Raw genomic sequence first — 24,539 nt, 5'->3', positions numbered from 1 at the left:
CTGATTCTAGATTTAAAGTGAATTATTTTTCTCTCTGGCCTTTGGTGAAATTTGGTGGGTCTTTCCTTGTGTAATGTATGTAACGTGTGTAATCTGGTTTTACCCAGGATTTAGGAGAGTTTCTTTATTATTTTTATAGTTAAATTTAGTTCATGTTGGAGATTATTGTTCTCATTCTCCTTATTACAAAATTGTAGAAAATTGAATTTAGAACAATATAAAGAATTTCCTCTCAACTATTTTTGTTTCTTCTCTATTGTCCTTCCCTTCCCCCAACTTTAGCTCTTTAGTGGGTAAAATAAAGAGTTATGTTTGCAGTTTTCAAAATGACTTCTTAGAAGTGAAATTGGAAACTTTTTTTTTCAATCTCCAACGGTAAGAGTTACATTTTCACTTTTGATTTGATAAAACACATGAAACACACTAGCTGATAAAATAAGCATTCAAAAGGCCCTTTTCTCTCTTTTAAAAAGTATCCTAACACATTCTCTTTCTTGTGGATTCTATTAACTGGATTAAGATCACCAGCCCTCCGAAACCAGGCTAAATTGGATTACTGTTGAGAATCACAGTGAGGAGGTATTAAATAATACACATACACACACACACTCTTCAAGTATTTCAATCAAAGAGCAGGAAGAACTGGTTCCACGGCTAGACAAGTGTGATAGGTGCCTGAGAGGAAGGCCTGGAACTTGGGCAAAACTTGGGATTTGGTGGGAGAAGGCCTCCATAGGGAGTGCACTATTTCCAGAGTCCAGTGGATTGTTGGGCAGGGGGTGACCTTAAACCTTTCAAAGGACACTTAACTGGGAAACTCTGAACAGCCTTCACTTTAAAGGGGTGAAAGGAGAGGTGGAATGTTGTGGAAGTATCTGCTTTAATAGGTGCTGAGTGATTGAGGGATGTTTGGTGTCGGTTGGTCGAGGGGTTGGGCGAGGGCCACCCTGAGGGGTCGCATACAGACCCCGGAAGGCGGCAAGCGGCACCTGGCTGCAGCCAAGAGCACCTGGGGGTGGGGGAGGGGTCGTAGGGAAAAGTCGAGTTCAGCGTGGGTTTCTGTCTCTGCCTGGGGAGTTATTAGAGATTAGAGGAGGCGCTGAGCAGCCGCGCGGGGTATTCCCCGCTCCGGGGTAACGCCGGCGGCGCCCGCTCCAGGCCCAGCCCTCCCGGGACGGCAAGCGCTCCCCCCGGCCCGGGCCGCGGCCTCCCGCCCCGGTGGAGCCGCGCGGTGGATTGTGGGCTGGGGGCTGCGGCGGCCTCCCGGCGGCCTCCGACACTGTCTCCCCGGACCTAGCCAGACCGAGGCGGGCGGGCGGGGTGAGGAGAAGCAGTAGAGCAGGGAGCAGAGTCGCTAGGGGTAGTGGTCGCGGCGCGGCGGCGGCGGCGGCGGCGGCTCCTCTGGAGGCCGGGGATGTGGGAGAGGCGGTGGCAGCAGCGGCGGAGGCGGCGCTGCGGACCCGGGGGAAACTGCTGGCTGACAGGACACCCGGGAGAGACGTGAGGGAGCCGCCGCTGCCGCCTCTCACCCCTGAGCGGAGCTGGGCTCGAGAGGGCGGCCCTGTGCTCCCCCGGCCGACGGGCCAGCCGGCGCGGGGCGGGGGCGGGAAGCCGGGCTCGGGCCCAGCCGGGCTCCGGGCGGCGGCGGCCGCGGAGCAGCAGCCTCGGCGCGACGTGGAGGCTTGGAGGCGGCGGCGATGCACTAGGCCTCGCTCTAGGGCGGCTGCCCGGGACCCGCAGGTAGGTGTCGGGCCGGCCCCACGCGGCCCCCAGCGCTTCGCGGCCCACCCTCGCCCCGACTTGCCGTGGAGGGAGGACAGAGACCCCACCCCCTCTGTCTCCTCCCAGGCCCAAGCCGGCGGAGTTTCGGTCACAACTGACCAGCGCCGAAGCTTCCATTCCTCTCGGCCACCACCTCCTCCTCTTCCTTCTCACTCTCCCGCCGGGATCCGGGCCGGCAGCTGTACTCTTCGCCCCTAGCCCGCGGCTGCGACGCCGCTCTCGCCCCTCTCGCCCCTCTTGGGATTTCGGCTGTGGAACTTCCACCACCCTCCTTAGACGCTGCCCCCAAACTTTCCCTTTCTTTTTCTAACCGGGCCCTTAAGCTGCTTTTTGATCCTACTGAAATAATTGAAATTTAAAAAGTAATTTTTTCTTCCTGGAGATGGCCAGCCCAGAAAATAACTCGGTGTTTTGCAGTTTGGCAGTTTAGCTCGCAATCATTTTGTTCAATAATTAATTTTCTTCAGTTATACATCTTTCCGTCTCTGCATTGATACAAAGGCAGGCCTTACCTGCCCTCCTGTCGTTGACAGGGGAACTTTTGCCTGCCCATTATGATTAACACTTGGTCTGTCCGTGTGCTGAGTTTGGGATGGTATTTTTAGAATTTTGGCTGACCCGGGTTGCAGTTTGTTTTTAAGAGTTCCCCATTAACTAGATTTATTTTGATCTTTATTTAGGCTCTCTTTACTTTCGAAGAATTCAGTTGGAATGTTTTTGTGTTTTGTTTTTAATTGGTTCTGTGTCTGATTTCTCAAACCCCAGGGCAGTCTTAATAGTAAATGCTTTAAAAAGGCAAGTGATGTCATGATAGTGTACTGAGAAATGTTATTGTGGTAACTTAAATTGCAGATTTTGACGGACATTCAGGTTGACTTTTATATCTGATGAAGTGTTCTATTTGGAAAAGTAGCTTGAGAGCCTTAATGACTTCTAAGATGGAATGATGGGATTTGTTTGATTGCAGTCAGATTCTGATTTCCTGGAAATAGGTATTACTTGATTGTTCATAGTTGTCATCATTGCTTATGATAGGTTTTGATAAAAATCAATGTGCAAATTTTGGGTGCTTGATAGTTATGGTCTAAGGGATTAGATGTTTGCGATTTTATTGTGATTTGGCTATTTTAAAATGGTACTCTCTTAATTTTAGAATTATTGCGTTATCAGGACAGGCATTACAACCTGAGGATCACTTTTAAAAGAAATTAAAAATATCTCTATGGTTTTCTTTACAAAGAGTGAACTACAACAAAACTGTAAAGACTGTCCCTCTTTGGTTGTTGATGATGATGTTAATATATTTTGCTCTTAGAGAGGTTTTGACTTTTCACTTTCATGCATTGGAGAAGGAAATGGCAACCCACTCCAGTGTTCTTGCCTGGAGAATCCCAGGGACGGGGGAGCCTGGTGGGCTGCCGTCTATGGGGTCGCACAGAGTTGGACACGACTGAAGCGACTTAGCAGCAGCAGCAGAGAGGTATTGTTACCCTAACATTTGGCTTTCTGAAATGTTTTTCATTGTGTTTAAGTTATCCAAAGTTTATTAGAAAAGATGATTAAATTTGTATTTATTTTCTGGAAAAGTTAATTTCTGGATAGGTATTAAGTTTTTGTCAGAATTAAAATCAAATCTTACACAACTCTTGAAATGGGAAACTTTGCAGAATTTGTTCTTAATCACATTCCTTTCCTATCAATAAGAGTTGATTAAAATTCTTTTTCTGCTTTAAGCTTTTTACAATATTTATTGAGTAGGGTACACTTATTTAAAGTGTTAAATTCGTCCATTTTTAGGTAATTTACATAGTTGTGCAACCATTACCATAATGTAATTTTAGAACATTTTCATCACCCCAAAAAGAAACCTCTGCCCATTAGCAGTTACTCCCCATTCTCCCCACTCCACCCTACCCCCAGACGTAGGCAACCACTAATCTACTTTCCATCTCAATATTTGCCTGTTATGGTTCACTCATATATACAGTATTACTCCCTGAAAAATTTTTCTTTTAATTTCCACGTTTAAAATAGTTTGAGTCAGGCAATAATCAACTGATCACTGGTATTAAAAAGTGATATTTTAAACAGGTGACATCCTGTTTGGTTGTATTCATCATAGATTACTACTGGAGAAAGAAAAGTTAGCATGAATGACTTCAGTGATCTGAGGAGGTGGTTTAGTCAGCTGGGAGTCAGTAAGTAAAAGCTGAAGGAGTGTTTTTGCCATTGGATATTAGAGTTGAAAAGATCTTAAAGGTCATCTGCTTACTTCTACTTCCTTCACAAATAGATGGCGGGAACCAGATGAGGAAATCTGGAGTGGAAGCTTGAATCTCTAGGACACATGATTTAAGAACCACAGTGTTACCATGTAAAGCAAGAAATGGGGATTTGCGAGTTAGAACTGTTAAGATCTTATGTGTATATAAGTATGTACGTATATATGGATGTATGTATTTGACATTTTACTAGCAGAGTAGTGAGAGAACTGGACATTTCCCCATCTTTGGGATGGAGGGAGGAAGGGGACGATACATGCGATTCATATTACAAAATCCTATAAAATGCTTTAAGCTAAAGGAAGATGGCATATATATTATTTAGGTATCTTTTTGTACTGTTACCATCTTAATTTTTTAAAAATCCACATTTTAGAAACACAATAAAAAAAAATTATACAGGGCTGGTTGGAGGCCTCTTTTTTCCAAGACCTAGGACCCTAACTTTTAAATTGGTGGTACTCAAAGAGGGGCAGTTTTGCCCTCCGAGGGATATTTGGAAATGTCCAAAGACATTTTTGATTTCACAGCTGAGGGTTGCGTGCTGTTGGCCTCTAGCCAGGGATGTTGCTAAATATCTTATAATGTGCAAGACATATCCCATTCTACCCTGCCTCCCCCCAACCTCCTGACACACACAACAAAGAATTATCTGACCCTAAATATCAGTAATGTTCTAATCCTGTGGTTTGCATGATTCTGGTAAGGGCCTGAGCTAACGTTCCTGACTTCCACCAGATGGGAAAATATTCTCATTGGGCTCTGTTTGGTGGGTAAGGTTAAACTTTAGGTCCGCTGGCAATTCTCTCTCTTTGCAAGAGGAGGCAGTGAGGGAAGAATCTATGACATAATGCAGATACTTTAAAGTCTGCTTAGTTGTCTTCAAATCTGAAGTAAAAGAATTGATTTTCTTTCTGAAAATGGCAGCCTTATTTTATTGCAGATTTGAGCTATTATGTTTTGAATTGTTCATTACTGGTACATAGGTCTTTGAATTTAAAATAGATAAACAGTGTTTTCTTTACCTAGATTATTTTTTTTTTCTGGTAGCTTCAACTGCCAAGGAAGAGAAGTAAGCTGTGTTTTAATTAATTAATAATGTATATGATGATATAGAAAAATTCAAAGCTTACTCATGAATCGCATCTTTTTTTCTTATTGGCCCCCCTTTTTGAAAAAATTATTTCTTTTTGGTTGTGCTAGTCTTGATTGCTGCATGCAGGCTTTCTCTAGTTGCAGTGAGCAGTTCTACTCTTCATTGTGGTTCGCAGGCTTTTCACTGCAGTGGCTTCTCTTATTGTGGAGCATAGGCTCTATGTGAACAGGCTTCAGTAGTTGCAGAATATGGGCTCAGTAGTTGTGGAGCATGGGCTTAGTTGCCCCAAAGGCATGTGAGATCTTCCAGGACCAGGGATCGAACTGGTGGCCCCTGCATTGGCAGGCAGTTTCTTTACCACAATGAGAGTAAAAAGTGAAAGTGTTAGTTATTCAGTCCTGTCTGACTCTTTGCGACCCCATGGACTGTAGCCTGCCAGGCTTCTGTGTCCATGGGATTCTTCTGGGGAGAATACTAGAGTGGATAGCCGTTCCCTTCTCCAGGGTTCTTCCTGACTTAAGCTTGAATCTGGATCTCCTGCATTGCAGGCAGGTTCTTTAACATCTGAGCCACTGGGGAAGCCCCCTTTACCGCAGTACCACCAGGGAAGTCCTAGGCCTCACTTTTGACTCTTATTTAATTTCTTTGTAGCAAGTTTAATTTGGTGATGAAAGGAGATTGAAAAGTTGGAATCACTTTTGTTATTTACCAGCCTTATGACTTTATTAGATAAATTACCCAATCTTTCTGAGCCTCAGTTTTCTCATCTATAAGGTAGGAATAGCGGTAATTTTGGTATTTTAAAGTTGTTGTGAGAATTAAATGAGGTAATATGTTAAGATGCTATGTCAGCTATAAAATACTATATGAGTTAGTTACTGTACCTGAAATTAATATAATGTTGCATGTTAATTATGCTTCAATTAATAAAAAAAAGAGTTACTTGTTTCAGAGGATTCAAATTAGAAAGGGATATAGATGGTGCTGAAGCAAGAATCCAGAAAGCCAGGCAGAGAAGTAACTGCTGAAAACCTCTCTAGGGAGAAGAGAGTTCTAAAAATATATTGATAATAAACTAGTGAAAGAACTAGTCAGTTCAGTTCAGTCACTCAGTCATGTCTGACTCTTGGCAGGCCCATGGACTGTAGCTCGCCAGGCTTCCCCGTCAATCACCAGCTCCCTGAGTTTGCTCAGACTCATGTCCATCGATTTGGTGATGCCATTCAACCATCTCATCCTCTGTCATCCCCTTCTCTTCCTGCTTTCAATCTCCCAGCATCAGGGTCTTTTCCAAAGAGTCAGTTCTTCACATCAGGTGGCCCAAATATTGGAGCTAGTACTATCACCATAATTTGAAGCTCTTTGACCTAGAGGCAGACTGACTTCCTTCAGTAGCACCTGAGGGCATCAGCATTACAACATAATATAAAACAGATTATTAAAATGGTGAAATTGAGTTATCAAGGAAAGATTACCTTGTTTTCAAAATATGCTGTTTGAAAAGCCATAAAAAATGTATAATTTAAGAATTAAAAATTTCAAAAGTGCCTTATACAAAGAGTTTTGACCTTACCAAGGGTAAACTATAGTTATCCTGGATCATTTCCCTTATTGGGAATAATCCCTTCTGCCTTCATTTATTATTCATGCCTTCCTTTTTTCTAGAAGAATTTTTCTACCACTGCTAATTGCTCTTCACATGTGAGGATTTAATTGAAGACATAGGGGTTTTAAACCTATCCACTATTTGTAAAATCCCATTTATTTCTAGATTTGTTTCTTTATTATTTTTCAACATCCTTTTTTATACAATAAAGAAATGTTTTGATTTTTCTGTATGTTTGATAGTTCATTGTTGTGCATTGTGTGAAATACTTGAAATGAATGGGGAGAAATGTAATCTTAGAATTTTGTTAAACTGGTCAGTTTTCCTTCACAATCATACAAAAGTAAAACTGCAGATAAAACAGAGTTCCAGCTATCCAGTGAGATTTTTTTGGACAGCATGAGGGTAGAATGGTTGGAGACAGTATTCAAAATAAGTCATGTTGTGGTATTGGTAGGATTTTTTAAAAAGTATGGTGAACTTTAATGGGAACCCACTTCAGTATTCTTGCCTGGAAAATCCCATGGATGGAGGAGCCTGGCAGGCTACAGTCCAAGGGGTCGCAAAGAGTCGGACATGACTGAGCGACTTCCCTCTCACTTTCACTTCATGGTGAACTTAAAAAATAATCAGATTGTAGGAGGTTCCCTGGTGGTCTAGTGGTTAGAATTCCAGGCTTTCATTGCTGTGACCCAGGTTCAGTTATTGGGAAACTGAGATCCTGCAAGCCACAGCTGGTATGGCCAAAAACAAAAAACAAAAAAAATCAGATTGTAGAAAGTGGGGGCAAATTTTCATGTCATAAATGCTACTGATTTGAATAATTTATATTCAATTAGTTAGCTTTTTGATTAAAACTAAGTTCAGAGATTAGGTGTTTGTGTATGAATATTGTGGTAATATGTCATGTTTTATAATGTTTTTTTTTCCCCTATGGAGTGAATAATTTTGAAATCATAATAGTTATCAAGAAAGTTTGTGACCTGGTTTGTTCTGTTTTCTTTTTCAGTCTGGCTAAATAAAATCCTAAGCTATAGCAGTGTCAGTTGGAATGGAGAGCAAGGGCTGGATTTCTGATTAAGAGTAGAGTCCATAGGACAATTTAAATTGGTGCAGAAACTGAAGAATGTAGAGAGGTCAAAGAGTTAAGTTGGCCCTATTTGTCTTTAGCTTGGTAAGCTAGATAGAGAAGGAAGGTAGAGAAGGGTGGATAAAGATAGTGAATTTAAGTTTTGGATATCTTGAATTTTAGGTGTCTCTGAGAGTTGCAGGTAAAGATACGCCCAGTAAGCAGTTACAGATTTGGGTATGGACTACTGACAAGCAGTTAGAGAAAATATGAAATCCATCTAGTTTTTTCCATCTTCTCTACTGTTATCTGAGTTGAGTCTGTTGTCATCTCTCACCTACATTATTACAACTTTCCTATTTCATCTCTTCTAGTCTTAGTCCTCTCCAGTCCATTTTCAGTGTTACAATCAGTGATCTTTCTTAAGGGAAAATTTGATTATTATCATTCCTCAGTTAATTTATTTCTGTGATTTTCTTTTATCCTCATGATGAAATCCATATTCCCTATTGCTTTAGCAAATTTATAAATTCATTTAAGTTCTTTTCCCAATTTATCTCTCGAGTCTAGTGACTCTCCACAACTCCCTGTTCCCCTTAAATAAACAGATTGAATTACTTGTGGTTTCTGACAGTAGGCTCTCTCTTCCCTCCAAACCCTTGTACTTACTATTCCCTATTCCTGAAGGGTTCTCCTTATCACACTCTTTTCCCCCTTCATCTAACTGACTCGTTTCTGCTTATCTTCAGTTCTTAGTAAGCCTTCATTGGTCCATTGATTCATATTATTATTACTGAAAAGTTTTAAACTCACAAAAAAGTCAAAAGAATAGTAGAATGAACACACACACATTTTGCCAAACCTGGTAACAGGATATGGATATTACAGTGCTTCATTCTTAATACTTAAGCATGTATCTCCCAGTTACAGGGACATTCTCTTATATAACTACAATACCATCATGATACCTAGTAATATCAACAATTGCTCAATAACATTATTAAACATATGGTCCATACTTAAATTCTCCTATTCGTTCCAAAATTCTTTATAGATTTTTTTCTCCCTTTAGTGCAAGATTCGGTCAAGAGTCATATGTTGCATTTGGCTTCTATGTCTCTTCAGTCTTTCTCAGTCTGAACTAGTCTCATTGTCTCCCTTTCTTCTTGGGTTTAGCGTTTGAAGAGTAGAGGTGTTTGTCCTCCATATTCTGAATTAGTCTTTTTTTTTTTATGATTCGATTCTGATAGAATATTTCTGATGAGAATACAAAACAGGTGATATATACCTATCACTTTATCACATTAGGAGACACCTAATACCAGGCTGTCCTCTGTTGGTGACTCTAGCTTGATCATTTGGTAAGAACTGACAGATCTCTACTATTTAATACATGATTGACTTTGTGATACTTTGTGGCCATGTAAATATCATGTTCCTAACAATCTTTTAAACTTAAGGTTTTAGCATCCCCATTAATGACCTTTGCTTGGATCAGCCATTTGCATTGGAGCATTACAAATAGTGATATTTCTAATTCTTTCATTCTGTCTACATTTATTACCTTCGCTGACTTTTGAGAGAAGTGAGAGCAGAAATGCTGAATATAAGCAACTGAATTTAGAAATCAAGTCATTTCTCACCTTTTCCAGAGCCAAGTAAGTAGTGAAGATGAAAGATGGATTGCTAAGGAGGTAGACAAGAAAGAGAATAGAGGTTTGCCAGGGAAGAGAGAGAAGACTAATTAGCTTGAATAGATAGAGCTGAAGGAAAGAACTTTAGTACTTGACTTTTTTTTTTTTTTTTTGATGAATTGGTGAAATTGACAATAGGAGAGTCAGGAAATAATTCATAGAACAAGGTCTTGGAGTGGAGAAAGATGAGATCAAGAACAGCAGTTTGGGGGATTAACTCTGGAAAAGAATGGACATCTTATACTGTACTCAGAAAGTTTAGGAGTTGTGTGTAGGTGAGAATTAGGTATGTTAGGGTATGAATAGAGAAGGCAATGGCACCCCACTCCAGTACTCTTGCCTGGAAAATCCCATGGGCAGAGGAGCCTGCTAGGCTGCAGTCCATGGCGTCGCTAAGAGTCCGACACAACTGAGCAACATCACTTTCACGTTTCTCTTTCATGCATTGGAGAAGGAAATGGCAACCCACTCCAGTGTTCTTGCCTGGAGAATTCCAGGGACGGGGGAGCCTGGTGGGCTGCCGTCTGTGGCGTCGCACAGAGTCGGACATAACTGAAGCGACTTAGCAGCAGGGTATGAATGGAAGAAGTCATATCTGAGGACTTAATTTTATTGATATGTGGTAGATAGTTACTTTTTGAGCATGAGATTGGAGGTAAGCTAGGGAACATTAAAGTAATGAAGTTTGTTATAAACACTGTGGGGACTGGGAAAGCGAAGTTCTTGAGGATAAATAAGTGAAAGGACTGCTGAGCAGAACCTCATTTGAGATCGGAACTCATAAATGTATAATCTGCATGTTTTACATAAATTTTCTCTGGCTGTGTTCTGCAGCCAGAAACAAAAGCAAAGACAGATTGTATTGAAGATGGATGAGCAAGGAGAAAATTAAACATGCAAGGGAGACTGTTGAAGTTATTGACCATGAGATCCAAGCTAAGTAGAGAAGCTTGTAAGGCAGAACTGGGCTAAGAGACCCAAACACTGGGGAGAGGTGTAGAGGTAATACCAAGCAGTAATTCATTAAAATGCTGTTTCATTGTTGGTTTGGGATTATAGTACTAATGAACTTCATAGTTACAGTTACTTACTTTATACCTCAAACTAACATTTAAATATTTTCATTCTTGAATCACTTACTGACTCACTGCAGATGAGTTTCTAGCTATTTTGCTTTATTTTTCTCTCTAAAAAAATTTTTAGCAGCATCATCTTTATTATTTTTTATAGAGTACATACTTCTTTAGATTATTTGAAGACCATTCCCTTCAAGGACCTAGGTAAAATATATAGTTTATTAATAAAGATCGACTTAACACTAGATTATTTTTACTCTAGAAAAAAGCAAGGCAGGATAACCTAAACAGTGGATAAATCCTAGTGTCATTTTTGTCCTTCTTGAGAATACTGCTGCTGCTGCTGCTGCTAAGTCGCTTCAGTTGTGTCCGACTCTGTGCGACCCCATAGACGTCAGCCCACCAGGCTCTCCTGCTCCTGGGATTCTCCAGGCAAGAACACTGGAGTGGGTTGCCATTTCCTTCTCCAATGCATGAAAGTGAAAAAGTGAAAGTGAAGCCGCTCAGTCCTGTCCGACTCTCGGCGACCCCATGGACTGCAGCCTACCAGGTTCCTCCGTCCATGGGATTTTCCAGGCAAGAGTACTGGAGTGGGGTGCCATTGCCTTCTCCGTCTTGAGAATACATTATTATGTAATTTCCTTTTAGCAACTACTTTCAAGGTAGGGTAGATTATATAGATTTTATTTTAATTTTAATATTTTTGTAGACATGTTAATAAGTGTCTACCGATTTACATATTTTAGACATTTGTATTCTCCAGTAACTTTGAATGAGTGATTTTAGGATTTGTTACTCTTTGGCCAAGACACCAAGAATAGAATACTATGTTCTTATCTGATTCACTGCGACAGAATTTCACTAGTAATACAGTAATATCAATGCCCTAAAGGAGTAAAATAAAGCATCCAAGTTATATTTTGTTTACATTCAACTTTTTATATATTAAGACAGATTTTTCACAGTACAGCTATATCATTCAGTTCCAGGCTTATGAACCTTAATTTCAGTGGCTGCTATAGTATGTTTTTTTAGCATATTGTATGATAGATGCTGGGGGAAAAAGACAGTGTTTTTATTTTTAATAACATCTAGATTTTTAAAATGTATTTATATTATATTTTGAGGATATTTGTGATTTTATTCCTAATGTCACACATTAAATATTACTTATTTTATAACCATTTAAGAATATGTAAATTTAATATTGTAAATATTTATATTTCTTATCCTTCCAGACAAGATTCTCTTTTATTGTTCCTTTTTGTCACTAAATCAAAAGTAAATAAGGAACTTAAGGAAACACATATATTTAGAATTTCCTGCAAGGCACAGGGTCTCATAAATGTCAAATGGGAGTGTAAGGAAAAAGCAAATTAGATTAGCACAACTCTGTTCTTATTTTCTGTGTTTCTTTAGTTTCAACTTGATTTCCCTCAATTTAGAAATACTGATATGTGCAGGGAAAAAAAAAACACTCTAATGTCCAACCAAAGATAGATTTGATAAAAATTATTAGAGATTATTTTTTAATCATAGTAAATTTAAAATATCTCAAATATGTGATATTCTAAGAAACACTTGGCACAACACTTTTGGAATTTTAAGAGCTAATTTCTGGCTAATGGTATAGTTAAACTTCTTTCCTTCAGCTAAAATGAAAATAATATACTTCTCCACTGTGTAAGATTTATCATCTGACAGAGTCTAGTTTAATCATAATTTTTAAAGTAGCTAAGTTATAAAATATTATATATCATATATATTATTGCTTACAGTGATCTCAATAATGAAGCTAACTATTAAACATAAAGATTTGAGCTTTCAAAAAATACTAACCAATTAATGCTGTCATATAAATAAGTACTGTCTTCTCATGTTGGTGACCCATTGTAACATATTTATCCCTCATTGCAGCTCAGAAATTACCCTTTTGCTTAGAAAAATGGTAAATTATACTAATGAAAATGTATAGTGTCTTTTTCCTTAAGTAATAATTTTCTACCCATTTCAGTCTTATAAAATTATTTGAAGCTAAAACTGCCCTAAAAATAGTCATTAAAAAATTATCAAAGATATTAATTATTGTTGCCATTTATTTTTAATATAAGATGGAACTTAATAATTGGTGCTTTGGGGACAGAGATATAGAATTTAGAATCAGAAGATCTGAGTGCAAATCACATCTTCACAACTAACTAGCTAAATGGTGTGAAGCCAAGTTACTCTTGAACCTGTTTCTCTATCACAGAATGGGGATCACTGATTCATTCATTTATGAATTCATTCAGAAGTGTTTTTCTTGCAAGGTTGTTAGCAGGACTGGCAAAATCATATAAATGAAAGTAAGCAATTATGGACCATATAGTGTTTAGTAATTATTCTTGTTATTATTATTGTTTTTCTGTTGCTTCCCTCTCCCCTGCCATCCTTCCTTATTTCATGGATAACATTTTCATTGCCCTTTTGACCTTAGGACTTCAGATAATTTTCAGAACTAGTGGTGGGAGTGAGGCAGTCCAGATTCACCCAAGTCCCAGCTGATCTCCCTGCACATCATCAGTAAGGGCATTAGGCAGAAGAGTAGTGTGGAAGGCAACTCTTCTGGATCAGCTTGCTCATTTTTTTACTGTTGCCTTACAAAGTCCTGTTTTTCTCAAAGTAGGGCATAGCCCAAGGTAACTCATAGTCTCTGGGTATAACTATTCAGTATCTTTTCTGCTTCCTCCTCTCCATCCATTCCATCCCATCCCCCTAAGAATCTAATTCTTCCTTCTCTCTCATCTCCTTTTTCCACCACTTTTTCTTATTTCTTTTAATCTCACCTCCAGTTGATTTCTTGCTGTTTGCCTATAGATGTGCTTGTCTCCCATGGCCTAAAAAATTCTTTTTTTTTTTTCAGTTTAATGTAATTTATTTATTTATTTATTTATTTTTGTATTTTCTTTTTTTTTTAATTTTATTTTATTTTTAAACTTTACAAAATTGTATTAGTTTTGCCAAAAAATTCTTGCTCAACTCTTAATTGCTTTTCTTTCATCACCAAAAACATGTTGATATTGTTGCCTTTGTTACTTCATCATTTACTTAACCTCTTGTGGTATGGCTTCTGCCCCAAACTTTGTCCTAAAACTGTTCTAATCCAGCATCCTTTCTGAAGTTAAAAACCTCCTTGACCTCTCTCTCTGCAGCATGTTAACACTACTGTTCATACTTTCCTTCTGGACCCTTCTCCCTTGGCTTCTGTAGGATGATTTTTCTGACTGCTTTCTTCCTTACCTCTTACGTGTATTTGCCCCACTCCTTGCTCTGAGCTCTCATTAGCCCTCTTTTTCGGCACTTTCTTCCTTTGTAATGTTACTTTCCTGTGACTAGAATTATTTATTATTCCTGTAATGTGATTGAACTAGGAATGGTGATGCAAAATTCAGGGAAGCGGGATTCTGTTTACTACAAGAGATATTTTTTTCCTAAAACAATTATAGTTGCTTTGTAGTGATAATCTGCTTTTGAAGCAGTCACTTCTCCATTACTGACGGTTTTCAAATGGAGACAGAGAGAACCCGAGTAGAAAGGATTCATATATTGATAAACAGTTGAGACAGATGATCTTTTAAACTCTAGTCCAACTATCTCATCCACTCCACTTCAGTGGATTGAATTTTGACCATTATTAAATGTCTTCCAAAAATAGTTTTTCTAGCTTCTGTGCCTCATCATCCCTCTTCTTTCTAACAAACAGTTTTGCTTTTATTTTATCAAAAATTGCTAAAGTTTCATCATTATTTTCCACTACTCTTTTTTTTCTTTCCTTTGACTGGCATGGCTTTGAGGACCACCGTTGCTTTGACCACTTTTCTGATAGTAAATTCTATCTGCCCATATTGGTTTGCTTCCTCCACCTCAAACTAGAGGCACTGAAGCAATAGAGGAGGTTTGGAATCCTAAACTTTAATTTTAAAACTTTGTATGGCACTGGAGAAGGCGATGGCACCCCACCCCAGTACTCTTGCCTGGCAAATCCCATGGACGGAGGAGCCTGGAAGGCTGCAGTCCATGGGGTCATGAAGAGTCGGACATGACTGAGCGACTTCACTTTCACTTTTCACTTTGATGCATTGGAGAAGGAACTGGCAACCCACTCCAGTGTTCTTGCCTAGAGAATCCCAGGGATGGGGGAGCCTGGTGGGCTGCCGTCTATGGGGTTGCACAGAGTTGGACACGACTGAAGCGACTTAGCACAGCACAGTCCAAATGTTAAGGCTTAAGATATTTATGATGATAAATAGTAGTAGTGCAATTACTTGTTGAATGTCTACTATGTGCCAAGATTTACATAGATTATGTAAATTATATTTCATTTAAATGTTAAAACATTGCTATGAGGAAGACACTGTTGCTGTCACATTTTACAAATGAGGAAACTGAGAGCATCCTAAGAAAGTTGTCAAAGTTCACACTACTAATAAATGACAGAGGTCTAACTCACTTTATGGTCAGTTTTCTTAACCAATATATTATACTGTGTTACAGGAAAGATAAAAATCTAGAATCAAATTTTAGGATGTCAGGTAATGTTATACAAACAAGGTAACATATTTTTGACTTAGATTTTTAGATTGTTTTGATCATGAACTTATAAGAAACATTATTATTGGCTTGTTTGTGCTTACCTCTTTTTCCATGATAGTCATTCATTTGTTCATTCATTCATTGAACATTCATCTATGATAGGTGTGGTATAGAAAGATGAATGAAACAAGTATAATTTTATGATGTAGTGAGAAAGACAGGAAATAAGCAGGTAAATAATCAGTTATAATTTGAGAAAGTACTATAAAGATCACAAACCATAAGGCTATAGTAGAGAGTAACCAGGATATGTGTGTTGGATGGGGGATAAGGTAAGAGGAGGAAGTACTTAAATACTATGATCAGGAAAAACCTGCTATTTACCATCATTAACATTTTGTCATATACCTTTTCATACATTATATATACGTTTTTATATCAAAATGAGATTGTACTATGTATTGTTTTGTAATCTTATAATCGAGTCTCTTGAAACAATAACCATTGTGTGTTAATTTCCTCACCTATTTCACTCCAACCTCTGCATTCTGCTTCCACCCCCGCTATTGGACTTGACATTGCTTCCCAATGTGATGTGGTTACTTCCTAATTGCCAAATGTAAAGGAGGTTTTTTCCCTTAGTATTAATATTTTATTTGTGAATTCTGAGCTGATTTTTCTTCCCTTTTTCCTTCTACCTTCTTTGATATTCCTTCTCTTCTTTATCACAAGCTTTTCTTTATATCTTTCTTTCTTCAGAAATGTTGTTGGAATCCCCTTAGATACTGTACTTGGCCCTCCTTACTAATACTCTTCTGGAATGATGTATCATCAATTCAACACCAGTGTCTTAAGTCTATAATGGCTCACCACAGTCTTGTGGATTAAGTCTAAACTCCGTTGTCAAATTGCACGCAGCTTAAGGAATATTCATTTTTTATCTAAAGAAAAAAGAAGTGGACTTTTACTAATATTTGTTATGAAGTTTGATACCAACATCTTCAATCAGTCCACATGTTTATTTATCAGATAGTCACATTATATAGATAAGTGAGTAAGCTCAAGGGATTAACAGTAGTATCCTTCACTTAGTTTATTCTTGTGATGTAATAGCCTTTTATGAGTAGTTAATTAGGTTTACAAATTATGTTATCTAGTTTTAAATAAACCAACTCTTACAAAATGTTCAATAACTCCTATAGAGAAGTCACATCTTGGATAAATACTAATAATGGAACCACAGTAAATAACAAAGCACAGAGTTGGATTTTCCTACTCTTAATACAAGCTTTTCCATAGCCATATATTAAAGGTACAAAAGAGCTGTCAAGAATGTGTTAAACTCAAGAATATGTTATGTATGTTTTTATTAACCAAGAAGAAAAAGCATTTCAAACTTGCTAATTTTTTTTCAGAAATGGCATGTGACTTGACAATAATATGTAACCAGACAGAATGAAATACACAGACACAGACAGACAGACATATTAAATCTGTCCCCACAGGATATTTTTGTTTGTTTTTAAATAAAAAAGTTTTATATATAAAATTTTATATGTAAAGTATAGTGAAAAAATAGAGTAGTTGATTTTTTAGAAACACTCAAGCTGTTGTAAATCTGTTTTAAAAAATGGATGTTTGGAAATATTTCATCATTGTACTATTTTGTTAAATGATGATCTCTTTAAAAGCCCAGGGTGGAGTTTTCTTCCTTGTTTTAAAAATCTCAAAATAGAGAGTTTAGGCAGTGTGATCAGTGATTTCTTCCATTTGGGTCTACATTCATATGTGAGATACTTCCCCCTACCCCAATAACAAGCATTTAAACCAGGTATAAAAATAAATTGAACTCAGAGCCAAACCTTTGAATTACCATTTCATGAAGTTTAAATCAAGATTTTTAATAATAATGAATCATAATGAAATCAATCACATTCAGTTCAGTTCAGTTCAGTCTCTCAGTCGTGTCCGACTCTGCGACCCCGTGAATCGCAGCCTGCCAGGCCTCCCTGTCCATCACCAATTCCCAGAGTTCACTCAAACTCATGTGCATCGAGTCGGTGATGCCATCCAGCCATCTCATCTTCTGTCATCCCCTTCTCCTCCTGCCCCCAATTCCTCTCAGCATCAGAGTCTTTTCCAATGAGTCAACTCTTCACATGAGGTGGCCAAAATATTGGAGTTTCAGCTTCAGCATCAGTCCTTCCAATGAACACCCAGGACTGATCTCCTTTAGGATGGACTGGTTGGATCTCCTTGCAGTCCAAGGGACTCTCAAGAGTCTTCTCCAACACCACAGTTCAAAAGCATCAATTCTTTGGTGCTCAGCTTTCTTCACATCCATCACATCACATCACATCCATCACATTCCATCCAACTCTCACATCCATGCATGACCAATAGAAATCACAGTACTATCTATTAAAAATAGAGTAAAAAAGTACTTTTTTGCCAGCAATTAATAGATTATTTTAAATGTTTTTCCTTTTTTAAAAAAATTCCATTTAGCATAATTTTATATTGCATGCATTAATATAATGCATGTTGTACCCTATATAATTTATAAATGATGATTTTTAAAAAGTTTTTTAAACTGATGGGCTATAGGATCAAAAAAGTTTGTAAATTGCTGATATAGATCATAAGTATCCTAGATCAAAGGAAGGCTAGTTTTCTCAGGGTTATTGTTGTTTAGTTACTAAGTCATGTCCAACTTTTTTTGTGACCTCATGGACTGTATAGCCCACCTGGTTTCTCTGTCCATGAGGTTTTCCAGGCAAGAATACTGGAGTGAGTTGCCATTTCCTTCTCCAAGGTATCTTCCCGACCAAGGGATTGAACTTGCTTCTCTTGCACTGGCAGACAGATTCTTTACTACTGAATCACCAGGGAAGCCCTCTGAGGGTTAATAGCCATTAGAAAAGATTTATAGTGGAGGTAGGTATAAGGCTGAACCTGAACTTTTGCTGCTTAATAATAGCATTGTTCCTGATTAATGAAGCATCATAGTTAATTTTATCTGTCAATTTGACTGAGCTAAAGGATACCCATATTGATGGTAAAACATTATTTCTAAGTGTGTCTTTGAGGGTGTTTTGGAAGAAATTAGCACTTGATTCAGTGGACTGAGTAAAGATATCTGCCTTTGCCAGTGTGGGCAGGCATCATCATCATTTAATCCTTTGAAGGCCTGAATAAAACAGAAAGGAAAAGGAGGGTGATTTGTTCTCTCCTCTTGAGCTGGGGCATTTATCTTCTCTGGCCCTCACACGTCTGAGCTCTTGGTTCACAGCCTTTGGACTCGGGTCTTAATGCCAGTGGCCTCCTGGATTTCAGGCCTTCGACCTCAGACTGAATTATACCTTTGGCTTTCGTGGTTCTCTAGTTTGCAGAAATCAGATGGTGGGACTTCTCTTGGCCTCCATATCAGGTTGGTGAACCAATTCCTTGAATAACTAACTATCTTGTAAATATGCTACTGAGTCTGTTTCTCTGGAGACCCTGACTAATATGTATAGAGTAATAAGTTTTCATAGGAAAACATTTGGAAAATTCCAAAAAAGCACAAATGAATAAAAATGTCTTGTAACTTTGTCTTTGGAGGTAACCATTGTTAAAATTGTGGTATATGTCTGTGCATTTTTTTTGGAAATACATATGCTTATTTTAAATTAGAAAATTGGGATCATACTGACATACTACTTTAAGACCTATTTCCACTTAACAATATATGTTAAACATTTTTATGTCATTCAGTATTTTGCAATTCTATTAGACATTTTTTTAAATTGTAAAAATATATGTAACATAACATTTACCATCTTAATAATTTTTAGGTGTGCAGTTCAGTAGTGTTAAGTATATTTCACGTTGTTGTGGAGCCAATCTCCAGAACTTTTTCATCTTGCATAACTAAAACATTATAACATATTAAACAACTCCTTATTTTCCCACCCCTGGCCCTTGACAACCACATTCTTTCTGTCTCAGTGAATTTCACTGTTTATATACTTTGTGTAAGTGGAATCATACAGCGTTTATCTTTTTGTGATTGGCTTATTTCACTTCGCATAGTGTTGTCAAGGTTCATCCATGCTATAGCAAACGTCAGAATTTCTTTCTTTTTTAAGGCTGAATAGTAATAATATAGTATAATATAATATAATTATAATAAAGTATAATAATAGTATATATAATATACTATATATAGTATATACTAGTGTTTATATACTTATATATATAAGTATATATGCTTATATAATTATATATATAATTATAATATAAATAGTATAATATAATATAATTATAGTATAATAATACTTGATAAACTGACTTGATGAACATGAGTTTGAGTGAAATCTGGGTGTTGGTGATGGACAGGGAGGCCTGGCGTGCTGCAGTCCATGGGGTCGCAAAGAGTCAGACACAACTGAGCAACTGAACTGAATAATACTCTATTATGTATATATACCACATTTGCTTATCCATTCATCTATCAGTGAACACTTGGGTTACTTCCACCTCTTGGCTATTATGAATAATGTTGCTGTTACATGAGTATACAAATAACTCCTCAAGATGCTGCTTTCTGTTCTTCTGGGGATATACATAGAATTGGAATTGCTGTATCATATGGTAGTTCTATTTTTACTGTTGAAGGAAATGCCTTGCTGTTTTCTGAAATGGCTGCACCATTTTTCTTCCTACCAACAGTACATAAGGCTTCTAGTACCTCCACATCCTTGCCAACACTTGTTGTTGTTGTTTGATTGGTTGGTTTTGTTTTTCTTGGATAGTAACCATCCCAGTGGATGTAAAGTTTGCAATCCTATTTTTAATGATAGTGTAATCCATTGGTTGTACTGTAGCTTATTAAATAACCAGTTTCTTCTTATTTAGGAGTTTGGTTGTTTCAACTTTTTCACTTTTAAAAATAATGTTGAGATTATTTTTGTTCATATTTTAGAATGTGTGTATTTTTTCTTTTTTTATATTTTTTCTTAATATATATAATCTAGAAATGAAATTTGAAATGAACTTTGAAGGTAGAAGAGGCAATGAATAGGTAGAAAGATGGTATGAATAGTCCAGGAAGGCGCAGCCTTAACAAAGACGAGGAAGCCTTGATAGCCTGATGGATTAAAGCGACATTTAGACCACCCTATCTAGAACAGAGATTATCCATGGGTAATAGGAAATAAGGGTAGAAAGGAAGGTAAGCATCAGATTGTGGAATTCCTTGAGTACCAACTTGTAGAGCTTGGCATTTGTTTGGAAAATAATAAATAATTTTAAAGGTTTTTGATCTGAAGTATGACAGAATGAAAACATTCTAGAAGGTTAATCCTGAAGCAATGTGCAGAATGGTTTAAACTGGAAGCTGAGAGACAATTAGAGGACCACAGTACGATAGAAGGTCAATAGAGGGCAAGCACATTTAGATTTTATAAAGTAGGGTATATTATAAAGTAGAGTAATCACTTTTGAAAAATAGAAGGGAAGTAAAATGATTAGTTAGTATATCTGTGTTAACCACTCTGGTGAAATGTTTTGTATACATTGAAATGGTAGAGGGGAAAAAAAAGTCTGGCTATTACTTTACCTGTAATAGGCAGTTCCATAGATAGTTCAGAGTTGGCTGTGAGTGATTTTATAATATCAATGTTCTCTATAAGCAGCTATTACTTTAATATAGAAGCAAGAGAGATTTTTACATAGTACCTGGGTAGTGCATCTAGTAAATGTTTCCCTGTCTCAGCTTCCTTCTCATTCAGCTTTTAAGGAATTCCAGGTTCTATATATGGTATTACTCTTCTACAACATTAAAACCTGATTGAAATTTATTGATTTTTCTTCCATATTTGAAGTTGTACAATAATGCCATCTTCAGGGCAGATTAGCAATTACAAATTTAATGTTTTTCCTTCTCTCTGATACTTATATTTCACATTATTTATTTAATGTTTGAAAAATATGAAGTTTCTTTCCCCCAACTTTTTATTGTGAAAACTAAAAAACACACAGAGAAGTGAAAGAATAGAACATGTTATAATCATATGTATTTGACTTAGATAAACCATTTTTAACATTTTGCCATTTTATCTGTGTGTATTTTTTACTCAATCATTTGAAAATAAGTTGTAGGTGACATATTTCACTCCTGAATACTGTAGTGTTCATGTCCTGAATATAGGACAATTTTCCCATAATCTCAATATCATTAATCCACCTAAGAAAATTAATTCTAAAATCTCATACAACATCCAGTCCACATTCAAAATTCTCCAGTTGTTCCAATAGTGTATTAGAGCAAAATTTTTTTGAGCCAGCATCCAGTCAAGGCTCACAATTGCCTTTAGTTGTCTTTATTTATTTTAATATAGAATACTTACCCACCTTTCAAAAATGACATTGATTAAGTGTCCAGGCCAGTTTTCTCGTAGATTATCTCATATTCTCAGTTTGTTTCCCCATGTTTGTTTTAAATCCCAACATCCTATTTCCATCTATTTTCTTAGACTGGAAGGTAGGTCTAGAGCAAAAAATACTTAACCTGCAGTTCACATATTCTTTAGGGTCTGTGAATAGAATTCAGGGAGTCTGAATTTTGGATGGGGAAAAAATTACAACTTTATTTTAATTCAGTGGTTCTCAACTGGGGTGATTTGTCCTCTCACCTCTCTTTCCCCACATAGGAATGTTTTGACATTTTAGTTGTCGCAGCTGAGTGGAAGGCTGCTATTGGAATCAAATGGATAGAGGCCAGGGATGCATCTAAAGATAATACAATGTGCAGGGGGAGAACCCCCAACATCAAAGAATGATGTAGGTCAAAATGTCAGTGTTAATGGTGCCATGGTTGAGAAACCCTGCTTTAACTGAATTTAGGATTTCCTTTAATTGTAAATGTAAGAAACCCCTCACACGGATATTAATGCTACCTATAACTTTGTTACCAAGTGAAATTTCACGTGTTTTCAGATCATATTAAATTGTTGCAAATATCTCAAAATATTTACGCTCATTTATTGCTTAAGAATTAGATGTTGTTATAGTTCAGTCACTAGGTCATGTCTGACTCCATAGACTGTAGCACATCAGGCTCCTCTGTCTTCCACTATCTTCTGGAATTTGCTCAAATTCATATCTGTTAAATTGATATGCTGTTTAACCATTTCATCTACTGCTGCCCTCTTCTCCTGCCCTTAATCTTTCCCAGCCTCAGGGTCTTTTCCATTGAGTCAGCTCTTCAGATCAAGTGGCAAAGTATTGGCGCTTCATCTTCAGCAATAGTTCTTCCAGTGAATAGTCACAGTTGATTTCCCCAGTCAGTCCTAAAGGAATTAGATAGATTTGCATAATCAAAAAGCAAAAATAGAGGCAGTTCAGGAGGGTGGAATAGAAGGACATACACTCATTTCCTCCTGTGAGAGCACCGAAATCGCAACTAGCTATTGAAAAACCAACAAGAAGATGCTGGATCCTATTTAAAAAAGATATCCCACATCCAAAAACCCAGTAAAAAAAAAAAAAAAAAAAGCCAGGAAAAAACCCCAAATTATTACTGTATTATAATTTTAAAAGATAATTTGATAGCTATATTTAAGTGTAATTTTGTAACCTTATATATTTTATGCATTGTAAATATTATTCTGCTAGGGTTCTGTAGACTTCACCAGAGTGCTGAAGGAATCCACAGAACAAAGAGGCTTGACCCTCAGTCTAGAGGGTTGATTAGATTGGGTTAAACATTTTTGGTGAAAGTGCTTCATAGGTAATGATATTTATCTCATATTGTCATTTCATTAATCACATAATATCAAGTTGTCTTACTGTTATGAATGATGCCAAGTTTGATGACTTGGTTAATTAAGGTGGTGACAGCCAGATTTTTCCATTTTAGAGATACATTTTCCCCTTTGCATTGCGAGATAATCTGTAAGGTGATATTAATTCTTAGGTATTAGGTGAATTTTCTGTTTTTGAGCAGCCTTTCACCTAATAGCTTTAGCATAAATTGATGATTTTTACATTGGGGTTTACAAATGTTGATTTTCTGTTTCAGTCATTTCTTCACACTTACTGGCATTCCTCTGTAAAGAAGAGATTTCCTTTACCTACCCCACTCCACCCCTCTTCCTCATTCCTTTTCCTCCAAGTATCATGATAGATTCATTTTTTGTTAGTTCAGTATGTTACACTCAGTTAGGGTTGGTTGTTTAGAGTGCTCAACTTGTCATAAATGTGACCAGTGGGAGCCCCTTTAACTTGGTCCTTGGTCCTTTTGATAAATCCTACTGGTCTTAGAGGATTTCCTTGCTTTCTGACACAAGAGTTCTCATGATCGACTTGTTCTTTCTATGCTCCAGGTTTGGAGTCAACTATTTCTTTAAAGAATCATTGTTTCTTTATAGGGAATGGTATTTAGAAACCAGGGTCTGAGCAGTTGGTGTGCTCATTGCTTCTGGAGTGACACTGTCTAGCCCTTTTTAATAGAACATCTTAACTAAACTTTTAGCATAAAAAGATGTTTTGAACTACAGGAAAGAAAATCAAATGTTTCTGACTTATTCATCCTTCCAGTTTCTTGCTTTTGAAATGAATGAGTCTGTTTATTCCTTTATCAGCCCAGACCTATGCTTTTATCTGTTCACTCAAGGATTATTGGTAATTGTCTCATGTTTCTCTCTTCTGATCTGTCCCGCATAACATCCATTTCATTCTTCTGTAGAATATTATATACTGCCTATGTGACAGGAACTGTATTAGGTGTGTAGAATACACAGGGAAATGGAAACGTCAAGAAGTTCACAGTCTAATAGGAAAGATCTGTATGAAAACCAAAATTTCAGTATGATTGGTGCAAAATAGAAATGCATAAACAGTGACTAAGTGTAAGAAATCAAAGAAGGCTTCAATAGAAGATATTTGTATATAGTATTGATGTAGTTATGAGAAGATTACCATGTGAAGAAGGGTAGATCTATTTATAGATTCTCATTGTTGGTGACCACTGGTTAAGTGCCCAGTTTGCATCTAGGTGGCAGTTACAAGTGCAAGTGTTATTAGTAGAAATCAGGAGTTGCCTGCGATTAGTGCTGAGAGCTTTCCTTTTTCCTGTATTCTGTGTTTTTTTTTTTTTTTTTTTTTCCCCTGAATAGACTATTCTTTGCTTACACTGCTGCTGCTAAGTCACTTCAGTCGTGTCTGACTCTGTGTGACCCCATAGACGGCAGCCCACCAGGCTCCCCCGTCCCTGGGATTCTCCAGGCAAGAACACTGGAGTGGGTTGCCATTTCCTTCTCCAATGCATGAAAGTGAAAAGTGAAAGTGAAGTCGCTCAGTCGTGTCCGACCCTCAGC

General features: G+C 37.5%; 1 protein-coding gene across 7 annotated transcripts in view; it reads left to right on the top strand.

Moving 5' to 3' along the window:
• The window catches only part of VPS54 (VPS54 subunit of GARP complex), a 144,486-nt gene that overhangs the window by 41,888 nt on the left and 78,059 nt on the right, over window positions 1–24,539 (top strand). For 2 of the 7 annotated variants that reach the window (XR_008700417.1, XR_008700418.1), the window contains exon 1: window positions 1,868–3,262. The exons of 1 other annotated variant lie outside the window; for it this stretch is intronic. The gene's annotated coding sequence lies outside the window, so the exon portion shown is untranslated. Of the gene's footprint in view, window positions 1–1,600; window positions 1,741–1,867; window positions 3,263–18,469; window positions 18,608–24,539 lie in introns of those variants that run through there. 4 more of the 7 variants (XM_055540453.1, XM_055540449.1, XM_055540450.1 and 1 more) reach the window with 3 other exon arrangements.

This window comes from Bubalus kerabau, chromosome 11, assembly GCF_029407905.1.
Source record: "Bubalus kerabau isolate K-KA32 ecotype Philippines breed swamp buffalo chromosome 11, PCC_UOA_SB_1v2, whole genome shotgun sequence".
Taxonomy (NCBI): Eukaryota; Metazoa; Chordata; class Mammalia; order Artiodactyla; family Bovidae; genus Bubalus; species Bubalus kerabau.
This window is presented reverse-complemented; position numbering and strand designations above follow the sequence as displayed.